The sequence below is a fragment of the Falco biarmicus genome, chromosome 11, assembly GCF_023638135.1.
Source record: "Falco biarmicus isolate bFalBia1 chromosome 11, bFalBia1.pri, whole genome shotgun sequence".
NCBI classification, from domain to species: Eukaryota; Metazoa; Chordata; class Aves; order Falconiformes; family Falconidae; genus Falco; species Falco biarmicus.
The window spans coordinates 22409156-22433144 of NC_079298.1; positions in this window are offsets into that span (position 1 = coordinate 22409156).

Below are 23989 nucleotides of genomic sequence, written 5' to 3' on the forward strand. Positions count from 1 at the left end.
CCCCCTCAACTGTACGTACATCCCTTAGCTGCTGAGATTTATAATTTCATTTTCTCCACATTTCATGTTTTCTCCATCTTAGGACTGGATTAAAAGAGAGACAATTTTTTCTGGTTATTATTGTGTTGAGGACAGAAGTATTACCTCCAGAGGATATCTGGGGAATTTATTCTTTCAAAGTTTTTGGTACTTTTAAGGGCAAAGGGTACAAAATAGCTTTACTGGGAGTTACCTACAAAAATATTGCAGTATTGAATGGATAAGGCAGTTTCTATGTCTCTGTGACAAAGTCAGCTACTAAAGAAATACAATTAATTTAAGTATAATTAAGTGCAAAAATTAGAATTAAGAAAGTATATGCTTGTAAACAAAAGTCAGCTATGAAATCCAGGGCTTTGTTGAATGCAACTCTGAAAGAAATGAAAGCAAGCATGTCTGCATTCTTCCTTGTCCCTCTCTGCAGGCTACTTGAATTCAGAATTAACCTCTGGCCAGGATTCTTATATGCATATGATGTCCTATCTCCTCTGCAGTCTTGGAATTATTCTAGAGGCTACTAGGCTGGTGTACCCCTCACTCTGCTGACACTGGGAAGAAGACCCCATGAAGGCATATTTAAATACTTTGGAAACGATTTTCATTATACTTGAAAATTTGTTATGGTTTTACTCAATACCCAAACACTCAGCTTGGTCTTGGCTCCTCAGCTTTGCAGTGCTGGGGCCCACCACAGGTGAGAGGGTCTTTAGGCTGGATTTTCACTAAAGGAAACAGTTATTTTGTTGGAAGGCTCCAGGACATGCTGCCCATGCCTGTCAGGAATGTTTTTGCAGCAGTGTTTTTGCCTATGCTAGATGATTTTGCTCGCCCTCATGTGGATTTTGTCCCATACGTTCATAAGTATTTTCTGATTCTTTGATTAAAATTGCTATATGCAAGATGCAGAGTATTATTCTTCCATTATTGTTTTTCTTAAAACATAAGACGTTGCTCTCTGCCTGCAAACACTAAAACCTAGAGCACTGTCATTTTCTTCTCTATACTTAGGTATTTTTGCCAGAGTTCCAACTGTTGTGATAGAGGCAGTTCCTTCTGAAACCACTGAAACTTACTGCATGCCTTGAAAAGGAGGGGGGAGAGAGGAGAGAATGGTGATATCAGACTTCAGCTTTTAAAACCAATAAATTTTTTATCAGGTGTCTTCTGAAGTGATGCTCTAGCAGGGATTGATGACTGGATATTTCTAGTCTTACATTTTCTAGCTCAGTGAGTTGCAGTATGGAAGAGACCACAAACCTGGTCTCGCACAAAAGTCATGATGGACAGACTAGAAAATAAATAGTTTGTAAGACTCTCCCTCCCCCAGGTTTCAGGAAATAATACTTTTACCATTATCGTTCAGCAGAAGTCACATTAGCTTAGCTGGATGTGATGGCTTAGCTGTATTGCCTTAATTAAAGCAGTTAAAATGTTTATTTACAAAGTGCCAGTGTGCCTGGGATATGTGTTTGGAAAGAATAAAAAACGGCGTTCCACAGAGGATGCTTTTTTTGAATGATGTTTATAGCCCGCTCCCCAGGTGTACTTCCTCTCTGAACACATCCAATTTTTTCAGTTATCACTGGCTGTTCACCATGATGATTGATAACATCGCAAAACCAAATAGTTATTTAACCATTAAAAAAAAAAAAAAAAAAAAAAGCCTTCAAAACAAGCCTTGAAGGATGGCTCACTTTGTATGAGTAGGGAGTGGGATTTTGCCGGGCTGTCTGAACCAAAATTAACCTGCTTCCCTCTGCGTCGGGGAGGATGTAATGGATGGCTCTCGGGGCTGGCGGGCTACTCCTGCCTGTGTGCCCAAAGTCACTCCTGCGAATCTGGGCCAAGCTGACACAACTTGGGAGTTACCCTCAGGCAACATTCAGGACTATATTTGATGATTTTTGGGCTCAGTCCTACTCTCTCTGGGCATATGTTCACACAACAAAAATATGCTCCCCTTCCCTGACTTGACACTAATTGCTCAGCCAAGAAGTGAAGGATTCTGACTGATTTAAGCATGTAGTTGAAGCCATCATTCTTAAGCATAAAAATCCCTGGCAGGTAATGTATAGTTAGCTACACTTTAATAGTTAAGCGCATAAGTATGCCTTTAAAAGGTGCTGAGGTGCTGTCCTGAGAAAGGATACTTTCTGGGTCGAGGCTGCGACCTCTCATTTCTTCCTTAGAGCTCACTTGTCAAAAATGATGAGACAACATGCGGGAACATCCAAGGCATCCACTACTTTTCCATGGCATCAGGAACAATAAGAAATCCAGGGTCATCAGTGAAGCACTTTCTGGAACAAGTATTATTCCTTTTTTTCCTCTCTGCATCTCCTGGGGGATTTCTTTTGTTTCCCCTCCCCTTAAGTTAGCTAGCTGGAGCCTGGGGACCTCAGCATAATGTCTGGAAACTTTTATTCTGTGTTTTTATTTAAAGCCTCCAAAATTTACAAACAGAAAACTAACACTGCAAAGGCAACTAGTCAGCCTCATGCTGCATGATCACTGGCTCCAACACAAAGATGGGTGAGTGCAGAAACCCATGCCTAGAGAAATGGGTTTTAAATATTGGGTTTTTAAATAAACTTTTGAACTTTGATTTTCACTTCTTGTTTTTAGACTACCTGTGGGTTTTGACATGTACATTTGGCTGTCCTGAAATGCAGGTGGCTTCCCGAGTACTTTGCATGAGGGATGTGTTTTTGTTGCTGACCTCCACCCTAATCTTCTGCTCTACAGCCTTCTTCAGTGGGGAGTCTCTATTTTCTTTCACATCACTAGGAGAAATGCTAGCAGCATAGGTCCAAGAGGCAAATCCTTAGGGCCCTTCCTACAAGTACACCTGCTTTGTGATGATTTTTCAACTACAATTAGTTGCTTCAAATTACTAAGCTGAAACCTGACCACCTGTTTTTAATACATTGTTTACCATGTTGATCTTGTATCATTTGATCTTCTTTATCAGAACTACTAAGTACCCTACAGAAGGCTGAGTATCTTACCCTTCTTACTGAAACTTTTATTTTTTTTAAGAAAGGTAACATCTGCTTGAAAAGATGTACTTTTTCTGTAAAACCATGTTGTTTGACATCGCGTCACCTTTCCTCACCTTTTTAGCCACATCCAGTATCAGCTGCTTCAGTATCTCCCCCTGGTTTCACGTTGGGCTAAGGAGTCTATAATTATCTGGGTCATCTCATTTACCCCTGTTAAATATTGAGGCTAAATATTGCATATTAAATATTGATACTGATGGGTGAAATGCAGAATTGATGACCGTACCAGATTCCTGGCCCTCAGGCAGGCCAGGCAGGCTCGCAGCCTTTGCTGGGGGCTCCTGGCAAAGAGCTGGGGACCCATGCGGCTGAAGAAGACACGGGCTTGAAAGGGGACCTGGCTCCCTCTGTCATCATTAACCATTCCAATCGCATGCTCACTTTTTGTTTTGACAGGGTCTGAAAACTATTTAGGAGTCATAACAACGGCATCATTACTCCCAGGTGAGTCTGTGGTTGTCTGTGGTGTTTCATGGTTTCAGGCACTTTTAGTGAAATCTGGAGTGCAAGGCAGGCTCCCTTCTGATCAGCGTCCCTGGGTGATAAATGTAGGGCTATTCATCAACAGTGTTAGGAGACATCTCGCAAGCGAAGCAGCTGTAGTTACATCTGTTTGGAAAGTGAGATGCGATCCCATAGGTACTGTGTGTGGATGAAAAATAGACAAGGGGTTTGTTCTAAGGTTTCCTCCTTTTGTATTTCCAAGGGTATGTGTGTAAAGCGTCCAGCATCACCAAACAGGTGCTCTTTGCTTCCTTGCCCTGTTTCTATTTGTACGTTTTTACTCTGATTGCTCTTCCAGAGGCTAGCTTACTTGTTAGCCAAATTACGGCCGTCCTGAACCGGCAGGTCGGCTGTCACCAGGCTGACCTATATCAGCCAGTTGTATTACTTTAATTTCTTCACATGACCTCTTGCTCTTGCGTGACAGCCTTCTAGTACGTGGATGTTTTGTAGTGGAAAGGTGCCGAGAGAGGAAGAAAAAAATTGCCACTCACCTAGAATGTGAATCATGAAAAGCTTTCCCAGAGCTGTCTTAATTTCCTGTGGTCGGTCTGTTAGCAGCATTGCTGGTGAAAAGCCAATATGATCTGTGTTGCTGTTTCAAAACAAATGCCTCTTTATCCGGTAAGGTTATGTGTTCTTTCAGCTTTCCAGGCAATTCTACCAGGAAAGAAGAGAAAATCAAATGGCATTCTTCTCTTCTTTCTTTTGCTTTCATATTATTTCCCTCGCTGTTGGAAGCAGAAATGCTTAAAAAAATACTTAATGCTTGCAAAATAATAGTAGTAATAATATTATACAGAGATATGTTGTCTGTAAATCAGTGATGACAGTCAACCTGGAATCCAAGCAAAAAAAAAGTCTAAATGGCTTTATTGAAAATCAATGTGCATTTGTAAGTGAGGATTGTTTTTTAAATCCTTTGTGTTCATGGCTGGTTGTACAGTGATGACACTTGCAGGGAATGCTACAGCTCTGTTTTCAAAGAGTGCTAGAGCAGGTAACTGAATTTCCTCCCCGTTTTCTTTTTCCACCTGCCCAGAGTGGCATCGTGCTTCAGTAAAAGGAAGCTGCATGGCAATGCTTTTGTAGTTCACAGTGTTGCCTATGGTACAGGCAAGTTAGCAAATACAAGCAGGACATCATTTGCTGGGGATGGCTGGCAATTGCCTCCTCGTGCCTGGAGGAGGACATGAGAAGCCTGGTGCTTGGCTGTCCTGCTCAGGACTCTTGCTTTATTTCCATGTGTGTAACACTTCTGACACCTTGGTGGTGGCAAGTTTTCCAGCAGCACTTGAAGACACTAGTGTCCCTGGTGGCTTGCTCTCTGCATGGAAGAGAAATACACTTGTACCTCAGCCAGTCCAGTGAGAGTAGCTTAAATTGATGTCAAAAGCAGATTTGCATTAAAACAGGAGTCTGAGGTGGGACAGCTGAGGTGTGGGTGTATGAACTTCCCCCGGCTCTCTGCCAGAGCCGGCAGCCTCCCACGGAGGGGTGGCAGCAGGCAGGTGGAGGTGGCAAATCCTGTTAAACCACGGCAGCTGGGTGCCCCGGGCAGCAGCCCCAGCTGAAGGTGCTATCGGCTCCAGGGCTCGGGAGAGCATTTTAGGGACCCCTCAGCTGTGTGCCTTGTTGTAGGTTGCAGGGTGTTTCGGGTGCTGCAGCTCTTCAGGTTGGATCTTCTAAGAAGTGGGTTGCTTATTGTTCTTGATTCAGTTTTATATTTGTGTATGTCAGCTGTCTGTTGGATAGCTGCTTTCTAGTAATTTCCACTTCCGTTTGTGTTGGCTTGTAGTATTCCCTTAGCAGAACGTGGCCAGGCCCAGGGTCAGAGCAGAAGAATCTTTGCTGCCATGCTGTGGTCTAAATCTGGTGGTCTGACTGTTGGCTTTCCATGATGGGCTGCTTCTGCTTTCCATTCCACCCCATCTGAAACTCTTTTTCTCCCCTGCTTCTCCATGAACATCTCATTAGCTTTACCTATTTCATTTTAGTTTATGCAATCAGGTGGACTTTCAAGGTTGGTCTTCCTCGGTCAAGACCACTTCTGTGTTGTTTTTCCATCCATATATACACTATAAACTTTAGGTGGCCTTTCCCTGTGCTTGTCTACATGTGGATCCACTACATGTGGATCTCTGGAAAGGCTATATCTGCTGTAACCATGTCTGTGTGCTCCGCGCAGCTGCCAGCGATCGAGACGGGCTAAGGTGTGTTTCTAGAAACTAAGTAATGGAAGAGTAAAAAATGTTTCATCTAGGGAGCGTGGTAATAGTCTGTCAAGAAAAAAAGACTATTCTAACCTTTCTAAAGAATAGGAGAAGACCATCCATCTTATGACTGGAGACTAAACCAGGGAATGCTGCTCTTATTTGGCTTTTGGCTGATCATCTAAGCATTTCACATGTATGCCGTATGCTTATGTTATTTATACTTTCACATCTTGGTACATATATATTACTCCATCTGTATTTTTTCCCTTTTAGTCTTTACCATTCTGCATTAGGCTTGTACTTAAATACAAAACTGTAAAATAAGTTTAAAACACCCGTTTCACTACTTAAAGCATAGCATAATGCATTTTTCAGACAGGAGTCCTAGATAATATTTTCTCAGGTTTTCTTACATGGTACATTCATAGGTTATGCATTGTGTGTAGCAACGCTATCTGAAGTTATGAGCTACTGACTTGCTAAAACAAGACTGAACTAAAAAGAAAACAAAAATGTTTGCTGTAATCAAGTAATCTTGTGTTATCCTTGGTCATTTTTTCTGACCAATTTTAGATATAAAGCGGTAGCACTGTGTGGGCATAGCAAAGGGTTTCTGCAGTATTACTCAGAATGGTATAAAATGTTACTCTTCACCTAGCATATGAAACAAAATCCATTTGCAAAGCAGGCTATTGCTAATTACATTCTGTGCTCAACACGTTGGCTGAAAAGCCCCTGTCCCCTTTGTGCGTACATATATGTGCTGCTGTATAAAGAAAGGTTTCTGTCAGATGCACACTTTAGCTTCAGAAAGTGTTCCATTAGTGAAGGCAATCTCTTTGGAAAGACAAGGGAATGAGAAAGAAAACAAAATGAAAGACATGATTTCAAATAATATGTTTGAATCCTATTCTAGCTGCTTACAAAATACTAGTTTTCCAAAAGGAAAAATGTTAGAAAAAGCTTTCGTGCTCTGCTGTCAGAGATACCGCAGCTCGTTTGCGCCTCTCCTCAAAGAGGAATGAATTAAGGACAGCTGACTTGGAGACCACGCAGATGAACGTGGTACAGAAAACCAGGGAAGAAGAAACCTACTGAATCATGGTGAAGTTGATCAAAGAAGTCCTTTGGGGCGTACACAAAATGAGATGGAAAGCTTCACATAATATGAGTATTTTTAGTGTAGAGGGAGGAAAAAATGTTGTTTCTCACTCGGCTAACGTACTGGGATGAACCGGTGCTGAGGGTTCAGTTGATGGTACCGCATCCGCCGCTCCACCAAACGATGAACCTTTCGAAAGCTCCTTTGTATCTAAGATACTGAGTCCCATCACCTGATAATCAGCAGGATTTTAGATATATCTGTTCTACATGATGCAATAACTTGAGCTAGCTGTAAATTGAGTAGATAAAATACCAGAAATAGTTGAGTTGCAAAACCATGGCATATGTGGCGAGCTACTTAATCCTGCTGCGCAAACAAAATAGTGCTGCTTTTATGCAAGTTAGCTGCTGTCTAGACGTACCCGTAGCCTCCTAAACTACTTAGTACTTCTGAAAGTTTTACCACTATACTCATCAGTCATTTTATATGCTTTAGAAAGCCATGCAATGACTGTTTAATTATGCAAAGTGGAGGTATAATTAAATTTCACTGGAACTGTGGGGATTTGAATATGATGAAATAAAATGGGTTTAGTTTTACAGGCTCAGTGTGCCACAGAGGAATCGCCAAGCCTTTTGATTTTCTTTTTTCATATTGGTAATTCTCTCTGGGGGAATGGAGAGTCTGGGCCCAAGGTGGCTTTCCGTCTTTGTGACAGGCAGTGTAGATGTACACTCGTAAAAGTTAAATGTTGCCAAGTACAACTCAAAGATGAGATTTGTTTTTCTCTAGGAAAGCTGCCAGCACTGTTAATACGTGCATCTGGAAGTTCTTGAAACCTGGTAATGAGGACAGTGGTAAAAGCCAAATAAAGAGTCAAAATAAGCAAATCTATATTACAACTTTCAAAAATAGTAGCATGAGACTGGGCGCCTAGGCATGTGGGCTGAGTGTATAATGCTGCCTCTTCACAAGTATAAGAGCTGCAAGCTCAGCTGTTCGGGAAAATCAGGCTGCTTGCTTAAAAATTGATGTAAGAGATTGGCTTTTCCCTGATATCTGGAGCTTTTAATCTTCCTCCTTTAGCCTTCTAACAGTGGAGATGGCCAAGTACCTCCTGTGTACTGCTGGGTCACTTACTGTGCAGGGTAGTGTGGTAGTGATTTGCTTTTGCTTTCCTTTTTCTGATTTAAGACCCATTTTGGAGAGGACAAATTGAAAACATAATGGGTTTAATATTGAAATTAAATACTCGTTGAGGTATTGTTGCTTTTCAACCCAGGGAGCAGAGCTTAAGGAAGGAAAAAGGGTTGAGACTGAAGGAAAATGGTGGAAAAAATGCGTTTGCAGCATTCCTCATCTAGGTAAGGCTTTCCCAAACGGCACTTAGCGGTGATGGGCTGGTTAGTGCTGGCTTTCCTCTGTCTCCAGCTATGATACTGTAATCTGTAAAGATAAACAGAGAGAAGGGATGGTGTTTCATTAGTTGTGGATCGGAGTCACAGTCCAAGATCCATCTGTGGCATGGCTGCCTATATTGCAAGTGTATCAAACAGTGATATAAAACATGCCAATTGCATTCCATAGGTGTAAAGGGCAAGCTTGTAACTTGCATCATGACTTTGATTTCTTACGAGGTTGTCTAACTTCAGCTGCTGAGTCTGAAGTTTTCAACCTGGTGTCTGGCTTGAGCTGGACTCTTTGTTCACTTTAAAAAGGTTTGGATATAATTCAGCCATTTCCAGAGTGTACCTAAGTTGAAAAATTGCTGTGTTTGTCTCAGACAGCTTCCCTCTGCAATGTGTTCTCTCTCTCGTGTGGTGTGTTTATGTTTTGGTTTTGTCTGTGTTAGCTTGTGTGGTGTGGGTTTTTTCCCCTTTTTTCTTCTTTTTCTTCTTCTGTTGGGCAAGCTTCTTTTAATCAGAAGAGTCTGCAGAGTCATTTCATCGAGGGAAAAACCTGCCGCCTTCATCCCTAAAAAGGAGATGTAAAATCCAGCAGATAACATTGACTTGGAGGCCTTCTTGTAGCTCCAAAACCTCCCAGAGTTAACAGGACTGTAAGCCGTGCCAGGGCGCAGCACCGGGGCTGGGGAAGCACCTACGCTCTGCTGAGCTGTTGCTGCCTCTGGCCACGTTCAGTGCCCGGGGTAGACAGTAGCTGCTGAATTAAAATAAATAATCCTATATTTCAGCTTTGAGCATGCGGTATACATGGTTTGTGCTCTCCTAGTATGCCTTCCCAGTCGGCCCAGAGGGTCTGTTTTCCTGGTGGGACTTCCTCAGCTGTCATCACCCCAGTGTGCTTCCAGTTCAGATACCTGCCAGTGCAAACCTGTGTGTGAAAGGTAACCGCAGTCTGCAGTGGTGCCATAACACATACATGCAAGGCATTAAAGTAAGATGGCATTTACTTATGGTTGTGGTTTACCTACAGGATGTAAATAAGGTGTTTGTAGCACAGGATTTCAGAATTATTTTAATTATGCAATGTCAGTTATGAATTGGTCAGAAGTTGATGTAAATGCACTAATTTGCATAGCTCTTGACTGGTGGATGTGTAAAATGGCTATAAATCCATGTTAAAAGTGGAGGAGGAAATTATTCTAACTTGCATAGCAAAGAAAGATGTAGCAGGAAAATCACTACTGCTTTCTGTCTTGTGGCTTCTAGTGAGAGGCTTCAGTTACCACTTGTGCTACTGGGGGGCAGATCTGTCCCTCGTTAATTATTGTGTTCATTTACAGTGTCTTGGGCTACCTTTCTGGTGCATGCTTCTCTCTTGTAATGAAACACCCCAGAGATAAACCATGGCCCCATACTAGTTCAGATCTGATCTACAGGTTTTCTGGATGACTGGGTGTTTAGGGTTACCGATGTTCTGCTTAAAACTCTAAATAACACTTCAAGAATTTGGTTCTATTTGGTTGCAATCGCACAGCCCCCATAACCATTTAAGCACATGTTTCAGAGATACCATGCTACACAATTATTCATGGCTGGGGGATAAGCATGAGTGATGGGAAAGTCCTGCTAGTTTAGCACCTCCTATAGTGCTGCAAAGTCTTGCAGTGACAGGCAGGAAAAATTTTCCCTCTTGATGTTGTCAGCTGAGGAGAAAAACGCCATTCAGCAGTTATACCCCACCTTTATTTCCTTCCTTTCTGTTTCCTGACCTCACCTGTGGGCAGGTTTTTTTGGGAAACATGCTTGTTTTGTGTTTATCCTTTGGAAGAGCTACTGAAGCATCACTGAACGATAATGCTGAGGGAGCTGGCTCCTGAAGCCTCTGGTAGTTCTGACCACCTTGTTAGTTAATGGCTTGGTGTATAAACCATTTACTGACTTACCTAGCTGGAGCCCAGATCAAATGATCGCATATGGACATCCCCAGCAGATTATTCTACACTTAATTAATTAAATTGTAATTAACAATTTTCCTTTTTAAAAAAAGAACAAGACTCACTAGGGATAGGTGAGTTGAGATACAGTTCCAGAGGAAAAAGATGCTTTTTGAGACAAATGGTTTCCATACATTCCAAGGCTTTTGAGGTAGCTGACAGTCTTTAGATTTCCCATCATCTTTGTAGACTATGAAGACAGAGGAAACAGTGAATCAGAAGTAGCGTGGGGTTACAAGCAAATCAGGTGCTTTAAAAGGTGCACGAGGTGGGCTTGCCACGTTCCTGCGTAACCTGAAATTACAATGTGAGAGGGGAAGGGTGCAAACAGCATTGTCAAAAAACAGAATAAACCTCACACCCCTCCCAGTAAAATAAAACTGTTCCTTTCGGAAAACACAGGTGGTACTTTATTCAGGTCTCTCTCTTTTTTTTTTTTTTTTTTTTTTTGACAGCATCCTTGCAGTGAGGGGAGGAAATCCTAATGGGTTCATTTGAATTTAGTATTTGATAGTATAGTCCTACTCCTATCTTTAAATGCTTAAACTTCTGTCCACTCACTTTTCGTCATAACTGCCTTAGGTTCTTTTTCTCTGTGTAAATATCTTGAATAACTACTGAATAGAACATTTTAAATGATTTCTAGTACTACCCAGTTCTTCCACCTTTTCAAAAATGTGATGTTATCTTATGACTTGAGCTAGCATATACAATGAAACTGGTGATATTTTTCTGCCATATGATTAAACTTTGAACAACACTCTTTGGGGCTCTTGTATGCGTGAGCTGTAATTCCTGCAGGGACCTTCTGGCCAAGCTTGCAGATGACTAAATTGATTTGTTTTCAGAAGTGCTGAATGGGTAGATAGCAAGACTTCCCACCTGGCTCTTGCTTGTCTGATTTTTATTTTATTTTTTTAAAATATTATTTTTGTCTAGAATGCAGAACAGCTCTTTGTTAATGTTTTCATCTCTATCTGGGCAAGCTCACTGAGGGTGACCTTATAAAAGAATAGTCTTTCACTTCTATGAAAAGAGCTTGTCTACTAAGGAAATCACTTGGCTTGAAGAGTTGTGACTGTATTTAAGTATGATTATATTTAACTGAGGTTTTTACAGAAGAATTAAAAAAAATTAAAGTATAAGCTATTCAACTTAAAACTGTAATAAAAATGGTTTGCCAGCAACTGGTGTTTTTTCATACTGCCAAATATCTTCTTGTTACACTGTTGTCCATCTGTGTAGGTCTGTTGCTCTTGAAGTTTCCTAGTAAAATGAACAGAATGTTCCCCCACTTCCCCCTCCCCAAAATCAGTATTCTGATGAAATCTGCAGACCAGCATAGACGAGGGAGTCTATCTTACCTTGTCCCTATTCCCACAGGCACTGCTCCAGCGCCCATGTTCTGCTCGCGGCGGGTGGGAGCTGTGTTACAAGACATGGAAGGGGAAAGGGGGTTTGGAGGTTTGTGGTAGCGCTGGCTGTGGGGGGAGACAAGAGAACTCTTTAGCACTGGAGCAGTGTGCCGGGTGTGGAGAGGACCGGAACATTTTGTGTTTTTCATGAGAAGTGTCTTACAGGGAGGAAGCCAAAATCAGTAGTGGGCAAGGTACCTGTTCTTTTCCACCCTCTCTGAAGGAGGAGGAAAAATCAACGATAACCTTTGATACATACCCTTTATAGCCTACAGACTGAGATGTTCAATGACATGAAAGCACATCTTTATAAAGTCAGAATGCATTTCTAGTTTGGTCTGTGGTTACCACTAAAGGCTTTATACTAATGCTGTTATTGGGGGCAGCTGCATTATAGCACTACTTACTTATTTATTCACTGTAGTGACAGTTACATTTCATGTAGCAGCTGCTGAAGCCAAGGCTATTCAGCAAGGACAAAATGTGATAAAACTTCAATGAGGTTTTGTTCTGCAATATTAAGTTTTAATTTTTTCTACAGGAACAAATATTTTTCTACTGCTATTTTCAACTTTTGTCTGTAGTATTAGCAAAGAAACTCAGTAGCTGCTAGTTAGGAATGTCAAATTAACTTCATTGCATTTGAATCTCTTATATGCGTACCTGTTCTAGATATATAATGAGCTTTGTAAAGCCTAACTGCATGGAAGTCATTATTATGATAGAAACAGCCCACCCCGTGTTTTGAACGCTCTCAGCTTTTCTTAAATCCTTTTAGTGTAATGAGGGCTTAGCCTCTGGGCAGGGGGAGGAGAAAACCCTAGTGTAGTATACAAGTGATTTAGGAAACTCTTGACACATGCAGAAAATGGTATCTGCTCTGGAAGGCTTATTGATTGCTTCTAAATTTTAACTAAGCATTTGATGGGGAAAGGGCAAACTCTACCTTGGAGGATACCAATAAGATGCTCGGGTTAGTGCAAATGTGACCAGAATGTCTGTGCCTTTAGGGTCTTTATTCTGCTGTTATTCACCCAAGATTTTTGGTGTAGTCACTTCTTTTTTGCTGGAAACTAGATTAGCCCTACCTGTGGGTTAGGGTTTTGGTGGTGGGGGTTTTTTTTTCCTTTTGTGTGTGTGGGTTTTTTTGTTGTTGTTCATGGGGTTTTATTTTGGTTTTGGTGCTAGTAACTTGTGCTGCTGAAATGGAAAGTCCTGGGCTTGGTTCCTGCTGGCAACCATGCTCTTGTGAGTGGATCCAATATGTCTGGTCACCAGTATAAAAATGTGTCTTTGCCTGGGCAGCATTCAGCCTGGCCGGGGGAGTTGGTAATGAAATAGCCGGGCATGTGCTTGCACAGGCTTGTGGTGCCTGGCTCCAGGCAGACCTGCTCCCTAGTTGAGGCAAAGCCAATGGTGCTGTGGGCCAGGCTGCTTTTGGGAACACACTCCAGATGAGAGAGTAGACAATTAATAGTCTTCCCCATCTGCAGGAGGAGTTTGGCTACTGCCCAGCAATGCATGACACTTACAGGAAAAGGTTGTTTGACCCATCTCTGTGAATGATATGTCACGTCCTTCACTTTAAAGCTGATAATAACCACTGTATTTTTATTAATACGTATCTTCCTCTCTCAGCTCTGGGGGATGGTTTTCATAACTGCTGGTGAACTACCAGCAGTAGTCTCTGCAGATATTAAGCAGCTCTTCCAAGACAATAAATGCTGTATGTGTAATCAAATCCTGCCATAAGCTGCTACTAGAGACTTTTCAGGCTTGCTCACTCTTCAGCCGTGGCAGCTCTAAGAGGAAGTATCTTTGATTCAGGATTTGCTGCCCTTCATAAAGGAGGCAGAGTTGGTACGTGCATTGTACATGTGAAATGTCCATGACAAGTATGATGCTTTGTTTTCAGTACATGTAACATCAATAGGACACCAGTAAAGTGACCAGAGTAAATATTAATGTGCTGTCTCAAGATGTTGCCCCCCTTCCACATCTCACTTTGCACGAGCTGTTACATAGCTGTAGTGACGGAAAACAAACTGCTATATTTAAATGTATTTTTTAATATACATTAGTAACAAACATATGTTTTATGTGTTTAGCTGTAATAAACGCTTTTTCAAATTTATATTATCTAGCTTTCTGTAAATGTTTATTTTTGTGCAGCAGACCTAATATTTTATTCACAGAACTAGTTGGAAATTTTTTGCAAAACACATCTCAGAATGCGGCAATTTGTTGAGACCAAAACTTTACTGGGGAATGTAGCACTTTCCATGAAATACTTTTTTTCCAGAAAAGCTTTGACATACCTTCAGTGTGGTTTTTGGTTTGAGAAAGAAAGATGCTGCTACCCTGGGCTGGGGGAAGCTGAAGGTGCTGATCTAGGATGTGCCCCATTTGGCAGAGCAGGGAGTTAATTCTGGTGAATCTCTTTGGCTTGGTTACATCCTACCAGGGAACGCAGAAATCTTGAGTGGCAAACAGATCCTGTGTGGGTCTAATCACAGCAAAAATTTATCAAGCTTCTGCAAGCAGTAAAAGCCCTGTTTGAACCGTTGCTGGTTCGGGATAGCCGGCACGGAGCTCTGGGGCAGTGCAGCCTGTCTGGCTGCGGAGGGGGGGGTCCTGGCCCCTCCTTCAGCTCAGCTGCACTTGGGGAACCAGACCCAGCCTTTGTACAGACCTGCTCCCTGCCGGGACGGAGCAAGCATGATTCTGTATGAGGAGGCATCCTCTGGGCCAGGAGTCAGGGGTGGAATAAACAATGCTGTCTTTTGCCAGTCTCTTTGAAGATACCTGGGGGAAAAGGCCCTGCTCCCCCCAAAAACCTCACACTCATTTAATTCCTTTTGAACTTTGGATATCAAACATAAAATGCTGGACCTGGTTGTCCTTGGTCACACTGGTCTCAAAGAGCATAAATTCACAGGAGCTGGCAAGAAGTTTGCCAAGCCCATTTCTCTGCCTAGAGGGTTAGAGCATAAAGGGGTACTAAACCACCTTTTTGTGCTCCCCAGCTTGTGATCTGTAAAAGGCAGCTGCCTCTGCCGATTGCTGGCAGGCCCCAGGGAAGGGCTGCACTCAGGGGAGGGTGGGACAGGCTCATGAGGATGCTCATGAGCCAAAATGCAAATCTGCAGCGAGTAAAACAAGGTCGCGCTTGCAGGGAGTTAGTGACAGAGATGGTCTAATTTGCCTTCAGGGCATTTATTTACCCTCTTTATTTTCTAACACAAAAAGCTGGCAATTTCTTTTCCTATGGAGAAATTTATTAAAAATAAGGTTGCCCTATCTCCTTCAAGACAAAGCGTTTCTGCTGTGGGGTCCAGTGGAGCCAGAACTTGATGTGGTTGGGCTGCCTGAGGTGTTTAGAAAGGCATTTGTTTCCCTCACTGGATTACGGAGGTGGCATTGCTGCTTTTCATGCTTGCTGAGCTTTTCTTTAGGACTGGAGCTGGCAGTTCCACTTTTTTGATACCCCAGGCACATAAAATAACTCCTAGTTGTTCGAATTCCCTGTGTCTTAGCTGTGCTCTGTGCAGCTGCTCTCCTACATGACAAAGGTAAAGAACACATTAGCATCTTGCTTCTGGCTCTCCTAATTGTTACAAAAGTTCCAGTAAACCAGTGCTGTATTCTCTGCTTGTATTGCATTTGACTTACCACCCCGCCCCCTATTTTTCTTTTTTAAACCTCTGAGCTATGTATCTTTGAAACGGGATGCCACAGTTTCCGTCATTACCCTCCCTACGTAGGGTCTGACTTTGAAACACACATTTTCACTACGGTGAAACCATCTGCTACGTGTGGGGAATTAGCAGTACTGGGCATAATGTTTCTTTATAGTTATCTAGAAATGTGCCCAAATAGTGCAATATAATCAGGCATAATAGGGTTTAAATGCCTGTTCAACACAGACCTGCAGTAAGGCCATTTTCACATCATCTTGCGTTGGCTTACATTATGTTCTGTTGAACATCATTTCAGGTTTTGTTTGCTGGTGTCATGTGGGACCTGCTGTTGTTATCACCTCAGATAGATGTGTTTTTAATGACAGTATTCTGAGATACAGATATAGTTGAATTTACATGAACTGGACAATGAGTGTGATATAAGCTGCCTTGCATTTACTGGAAAATAAAAGCATATATGTGGGTAGATAATGTAGAGTAGTACACGTGCTGTAAATCCACACTTAACCTCCCAGGTGGAACCTGACGAACTCTAGATACGGCTCCACAAACAGGCGTTAGAATAACATTAGTTACAGTTGTTCTTTTCATAAATCCACAGCATTCATAGGGCTCTGAGATTTTGTATACTTTTTTCACAATTGTTATCTATCTTTAAAGGCTTCTTTTATTTTCTTTCTTTTTTTCTTTTTCAGCATGCCTCACAGACAAACTAGGGTGTGTTCTTTTCACACGGTATTGAATTGTGCATCCATGGGCATCATACAAAGCATCTCTGCCCCCTTCCCCCCCAGCAGTTGGTGGCGATTCTGGACATTTTTAGGCATTAGGTCCCTTTAAAATGTTAACTAATCCTTAGCCCATCATTTACAGGTAACTACAATCTATAATTTGCAGAAGTTAAAATTGAGGCAGAGAGGTTAACTTGCTGCAGGTGTCAGTGATACAGCAGTAATGCATGAATTAATCATGGCAAGCATCCTTATGGAACTGCTAGTACAGAATCCTGTTAGACATCTGAAGTGTGGGGCTTCCCAGATCTCCAAGTTGCACTGCTAATCTTCATATCTTTCCCTCTGTGTTTTTCCTATGTCCCTGATGATGACTGTTCATCAAGAGTGATGTATGCTAAGCTGTTAGTTACGTTCCCGTACTGTCAGAGTATAAAAACTACTGATGTTGAAAGATGTGGGGACACCTCTTGCTGCCTCCCTCCTTCCTGTTTCTGCTGGCAGAGTTGCAAATTATCAGTGTTGGAAAGGAGTCATGAGGAAAGAAGGGAGAGTGCATGACTCGAGAAAACTTCAGATGCTAGAAACCTGATAAGCTTCAAATGTCCCTTTGCCACTTGGCAGGCTTTGTGGGACCAGAAACCTGTTTTGAACACACTATTTCTAATTTTATGAAATGCCATTCATTGAGGAAAAGGTATTGAGGCCAAAATATTTGTTATAAAATATACCTTACGTCTAGTTTTGTTCAGTATCCAGAAAAAGTCACGGTCTCACATGGATCCTTGGTGTTCTGTACAGAATTATAGAGAAATGTGACCCCGTTCTCAGCACACTGGGATGCTGAGCAGGAGTTCTCTCACACACGTGTGTCTCTCACACACACGCACCAGTGGATTGATGTGCTCTCTGATCATGCTTTCCGTGTCAGGGCTAATACATGGTAGGGAAGAACATGAAGAAACCTGCACCAGATCTGCCTGGCTCAAGAAAAATAGATATTGTTGACCTTGGGTTCTGACCCGTTTTCCTTCAGTGAAATTATGTTTGCAAGAAAACTCTAATCAGGTTTTACTCCTCTTCATAACCCCTCCCTGCTCCTACTACAAACATCACAACTGCTAGCAGCAGTGGGATCTTGGCTCTGGAGTATTGCAGGTGTTATGAAGGTTCAGCTTGGCACCATGCTGAGCAGTTAGAGAACATTTCTCTCCATTTCTACAAAGGGAGGAAAGAACAAAAATACAGTTGGAATCAGGGTTGTTGTTGAGAGGAGTGGAAGGGTTTAAGGCTTATAGTTAATAACAGCAAGCTGTATTCATCTGCCATTTGTGTAAGTGAAGTACTTGGAAAAGAAAAATGGCTTTCGGAAGAGTTTCCACCGTAATACATTCAAAATACATGTTTAAAACATTTCTAGTCCAGAAGAATGGCCTGCATCAACTCTGTGCTTGCTTTATTTGGAATCAATAACAACGAGTTTTATTTGGTGGGTTCCCACAAGAGAGGAGTACTGCCATCCCTTGAAACTCTGGGAATACTATTCTCATCTCTCTTTCTCCAGACTCTTTAAATAAGTTTGGGTCTGCACTGGACCTAAGCAACGTGCAGCACTATACTTAACATTTTCAAGGGATCTATGACTTACAGGTAATGTTGACTGGGCCTCAGCGTCATTCAGTCCTGCTTTGGTTGTGCCTCTTGGCTGTGAGCTAGTGTTACAGCTGGTGAAAGGAAGCTCAGGTGCCCCAAATGCATTGCTTTCTAGGGTCCACGTGGACAGCTTTTGGGAAAGGCAGTGCTGTGAACTGGATTATGGCTTCAAGCCCATTTTGTGCAAGCAAGGTGCTTGCATGCTATTCTCCAATGTCAGATTCAAATGGACACCTTAGAGCCAGGAGGCTTTTATCCTGTCCTCCTCCTCCCACCAGCTTTCCCTATCCCATAAGGACCCTCCGCTTTTGCCTTCCTCCTGCTTCTGCAGAGCTGAGCCCTGGTCCTCAGGGAGGGTGGTACACAGCTTCTGACAATGCAGCCCTTCCACAGGTGAGCCCCAGACTGACTGGGAAGTGCTGAATTGCATGCACCCAACACTTCTGGGCACTTTGCTTTAATGTTTCATGACAAAAGATATTACTATATTATCTAAAATTATTTTGTGGCTCTTGACTGTTTTTCTTAGGTTTTTTTCACTCTTTTTTTTCTTGTAGTCCTAGTCAGTTGCTCAGTCTAGCAAGGTGGTTGGCCACAAAACTTTCACATACTGATCAATATAAATGATAATGGTAACCTGGCTGACTGAGGTGTAATCATGTAGACAGAAAAAAGTTGCTGCCAAATACATATGGCTTTCACAGCAGGTGCCCAGAACTCTTTTACTCCTGTGGTGTCCTATAGCTAGAGATAGGATGGACAAGATCTCAGTGAAAGGAGAGAGGGAACATGACATTATCCCTGTCAAACAAGATGGAACACTTCTGTTTATTCCTAGAGATATGTAGGATTACATTTAGGACTCTTATGAGAGGCAACCACTAAAGTCAATCCCACTTTCACCTAGAAAATGGACAGACTGTCTCTTGGTGACAAAGACCCTCTGACAGGCATCAAAGCAAGTGAAGCTTGCTGTGTCACACTTTGTGGAAAATAAAATTGGACTCATTCTATCAATCTCCTTCTCTAAACCTCTTTAGGTTTTTTTTTCTGCTGCACACCCCAGAGGACATGATGGTTATTGGATATATTTGTTTGCTGTGTCAGTCGAGTGAAAAGTTTCACTCTGATGCTGTGGCTTGTTTTGAGCCCCTGGTAGCGCCGCATTCAGCCGAGGCTTCCTTCTGAGCCCGCCGGTGTGTGCGTGCGCACATGCAGAAATGGCCTGTGGTTGCCAGGCACAGTGAAAGCTTAATGTTATTCCTGTCTCATCTCCATGACAGATTTATTTCCCTCTGCATGGTTACGGTGACTCTTGCTTGTGTTCTGTCCTTCTCAGTGGCACTAACCTTCCTCTCCAAGGCTGGTCTAATGCAGACAATGCCCTGCTCATTGGGTTACAAAATGGGCCAGGAAAATCTTTGGTGCTGGTCAAAGGCTGCTGTTGGGTCCCCTGGCTTTGTTCCCCCACTGAGTAATGGCTTGAATTTCTTGACCTCTTCTCCGAGGCCCCGCTTTGCTGCAGGACATGCTGGCCTTGTCAGCTGGGTTGCAGCATCTCCTGCAGCCACTGGCATATCGCCCAGCATGTGGCTGCTTTGCACCTTGCTCTGCCACTCCACTATTCCCCACAGCTCCCCGGGGACCTGGGTGACTTGCAAGGCATCCAGGAGGCTTACAAGTTCAGTTTCCTCTGTACTAGATCTATGTGCTTAAGAGAAAGTAAGTAAACATGCCATGAAATGCTGCTGTGTTTGCTGTCATGTCCAAAATGCCTCCAGTCTCCCCCTAGCGCTGGTCAGGCTTGGCCCCATCCTGCGGGTGGCAGGACACTCATGGGTGAAGCAAACATGTTGTATTGGTGAAAGTCTCTGGCTGCAGGTTTCTCCAGGGTATTTTTCCCAAGATTATCCCAAAGTGATGGGAGGAGCCCTGGTGCTTGCTGGAAAGGGGAGGTAAGGCAGTAATGGTGGCTGATATCTTAAGGGCAGTGGCTTGGTTTTGTCCCCAGTGGACCAAAAGGCAGGCTCAGGTTTCAAATGCTTATGTAGAAGATCTTAAGATGGACCCAAAATTCCTTCTAAATAGGGCTCCTTGGCTTCCCATTGAAAGAACATCTGAGCTCACAACACAAACCTGGGCTGGTTACTGCAGGCTGATATCAAACCCCATTGAAGCTTTACTTTCTTAATAACCAGCCTTTGGGATCTGTCACAGCCACTTTTTGGCCAAATCTTCAATTTGCTGGTTGTCTGGATAGCAGCACAGTCAGCTGCAGAAGGGACTGTCAAGTGACTGGGTACCTCGTTTAAAGCACTAGATAAAAATGAAAATGCTTAAATAATTTAGAAGCGAAATACCCCTTGAGTTCACTGATTCTTTGAAATAAACCTACCTCAAACCAATTTTGCAGTTAAACCCACTTTTAGCTCTGTACCTAGTCATTTAATGCTTGCTAGTGCATTAAGTGCACAAACAGTGTTACAAGCAATTCTGGCCCTCTTAGTAAGTCCTTGCTGTTGTCCCAAGAAAGCCTCTTCTTCAAGAACTTGATTTTGCTCTTTCTGGATCCTAGAGTTTCCAATAAGATCCAGACAGTACTTTAGGTCGTATTTCAATCAAGCTGCTTGGTATTTGTCTGTCACTTTGTTAGCACTGGTTCTTCTCCAAAAGCACCGCCTGCACATCCTGAAATATCTAGAGCAGTGCCTGGGCCACCTGGTGCTGCAAACACTAAACAGCAACCAGGTAATGGAATTGATTCCTGCTCAATGAAGAGGAGTGAAGGAGTTAAAACTTCTCAAAATTGGACTGTAGATGGAACTGAACTGTGCTGGTGCCGAGCCTCTGAGATCTATTAGTTTTGACAACCTCAGTTATTCTGGTGCTTCTCATCATCTGTAAAGTTAACAAGGGCTGATAAGAGATGATGAGGCACCACACGGGTTTGTATTTCAGAACTCATAAATATCTCACAATACCATTTTTCTTACAATCAGATACATTAATTTGTCGACTGCAGATGTTGCTGAATATTCACTTGGTGCAGAGGTTTAACAAAGGCGCTGCAAGGATAAACATTTTTAAATGGGCAGATAGAAGCCATGGGTTGTGCTGTGTGCTCAGCTGTTACATGTTTTCAAATGCATGTACTAATTTTACTGAAATTGTTGATTTTTTGGACCTGATTTCTTCCTTGAAAATATATTATGATTCATAGGCAACCCCCTCCTCCAGCTGTATTTTTATCCCTTTTTGGTGTGACCGTAATTTCATACTAGTGAGTCAGATACCTGAGGGTGAATTTAATTTGAAACAAACCTTACTCTTGGCAGAACAATTTTTACGAGGGGATCAAACAATGTAACATACAATTTTCTCAGGCTGCATGTCACCTGGAGATGCCTGCAACTCAAATTAAGTAAAGGTGCTCTTTCAAGCAAAAAAATAATATCATGAAATACAGTGTGGACAAACTCTCCAAAGTAGCAGTTGTTCTTTCTCCTGCTATAATAAGATGGAGCACACAAATATCACTTGATTAACAGCTGCAGTATTAATTTCCCTTTTTGGTTGCTTGACTCACAGCAAGAATCATGTCAATGCAGCAGAGAAGCAATTAAATTGATTTTAATCTTTGTCAGAGAAGATAACATGCCTCTTTCTCTTCTCATTTAAATAATTAAAGTTTCAGCAGGTATTATTTCTGGCTTTAAAGAAATTGGTATCTTAATGTAATAGAATCCTTGTAATTATACACTTAATGGGTCTTAATAAGTTAATCATGGTTTTTCATTTAAAATGTTTTTTTACTTATTAAACTTTTATTTGCTTTGATGGTTATGCTTTTAAGAGGGCAGAAAATATTTAAAAAAATAAAGTTCTAAAAAGCGCCTCACATCTCTTTCTTTCTTTTTTTCATATTCCTACATGGCCTTTCAAATTCACTTTCAGTGGAATAGCTGAATTTCAACCCATGCTTTAAAAATTCTTACCCAGTGAAGCTTTCTGTTATGCTACAGTTAATTATTTTGTTGAAAAAGCTTCATATAATGAGGAAAAACAAATATTCTTTTATCATTGCTGTAGTGCAAACTCCAGTTCAGTTGGAGTACAGCAAATATTTCTTTGTCCTCTTTGATCCAAGCTGTTAGGCAGTATTTGGGGTCCTTCAGGTTATTCCCATTAGGTGGAAAAATGGCTGGTGGAGTCAGGTGCGTCTTTGATGTGATGCTGTGTTTACCCGGAGTGCACGTACAGCCTCCCCCTACCCCCGGCAAGGAGCTGCTGTCTTGCCTTGCCGTCCCAAGCTTGTCTGTTCCGTCAGCACTTTACCCCCAGATGTTTCTCTTGGTAATGGCTTGACATGGCAAACCCTCTTTATTTCTTTTGTTTTGAATTCAGCACCCCCACACCCCTTCCAGCAGGATTGCCAACAGTCTTATGTTACTTCTTCTGGTTTTCTGGCTGGGGAGAGCCTTAACCCTTCCTGCCAAGAAAAAAACCCCACTGACAGCAGCCCATGTTTCTTTGGAGCAGGCATGGATGCTCTCTGCTTCGTAATGACCCTCTGCACACAGGGAAAGGCTCATTTGCCTTTTAAGAGGGACAGATGCCCCGGTCTGCCTGGGGAGGGTGTCCACAGGGAGACCTGTGGCCCTCTGGCTGGCTTTTGGGAGGCCCCTGGCCCTTCCTGGGGCTAGAGACAGCCCACGTGGCCACGAACAGCTGATACTTGCTGAGGGCATGGGACTTACTGGTGCAGAGCTGGCTTCTGCTTGGGAGGTGCAACCTGTATCTCCTGTGGCTCATCTAGTGGTGAGGTGGGCGAGGGGGAAGGCAAAAATACCAAGGGCACCCGACTTTGCAAGGCTTAGTACAAAGGACTTCAGAAATGTTTGGGAAAGTGAAGACAGTTCCATCTGGTAATGCTTGTGTTTTGAGAATTAAAACCATACATATAGAAACAGTGACAGGTCAGGTGAAGTTTCATTAAAAAAATTGTGAACGTCTTCCTGTACAACTAATATACTTTGTATTCTATAAACAGAAATTGAAAACTCCTGTGCCTAGTGTATGGATTGCCAGAAGTTAACAAATCATGAAATTGATGTTTTCCCATATAGTGGATTTTGTCATGTTCTCTGAGAATTCCCAGTTGCTTAGTGACCTCAGTGGAAAATATTTTGTTTGTGATTAGCATCATTCAACTTTCAGAGCTTGCACTGAAATCAGTTATACCCTAGGCTTTTTTTACGGATTTTTTTTTGTCAAGTATAAATTATGGTAGTGATGAGCAACACCACACATAAGCAGCAGGGAGCACACCAGCATCTGATTTATGTCCGTGCTTAAGAGCAGCATTGTGTTTCTCTTATTTATTACTGTATCGTTAGGGTTCTTATGAATTTTTTTCTTTGTCTAGAAAAGTACATCATATTTGCTCTTTGCTTTGAATAGATATAAAATCTTCTCTTCTAAAATACCTTGTTAGCAGTGCTGTGATGGGAAAGATGTATTAGAATGACAGATTTCTTTTTTTCTTGGATTTTATTACAGGCAATGATCAACTGAACTCGGGCAGAGGGGTAGACTTAACAGACAGTAAAACGAGTGATGCTTGTGGGGCTTGTGTATCCCTCCATCCCAAGATGCTGGAGTGGTTAAAAAAAAAACCAACCCAAACCCAGGAAAAGCAGAGAAAGACACTTGTTTATGGCCTCTCTCAGCCTGGTTCTAGTATCTCTGCAAGTAAACTGACTGCATTGCAATTGCTGGACTCTCAATATTTTCATTGCTTTGCTTGGAAAAGACCTGCATGTATCTTTTGAGCTCTAGATGTGGCTGTGTCTGTTCTTAGGTATGCACGCTCCGGTGATACAAATGTATTTTCATATAGCAAACCTGAAAGTAAGTTCTGCTGTTCTTTCATCTCCACTTTATGAAAGGAACTGGCAGGTTGGATGGGGGGACTCATGAAGGAAGAATTATTCTTCTTTATGTACAGATATCTTAGATGTGCAGGAGCCTGTTGCCCCACGGCTCGGGCAGCACCTCTGTGTTCTGCATAGGTGCAAAAATGCACATAATTGAACTTAAAATCTGTTTCATGGGGTCTAATATGACCAATTAACTTAGTCTCATCTCATTTATACCGTTGTGC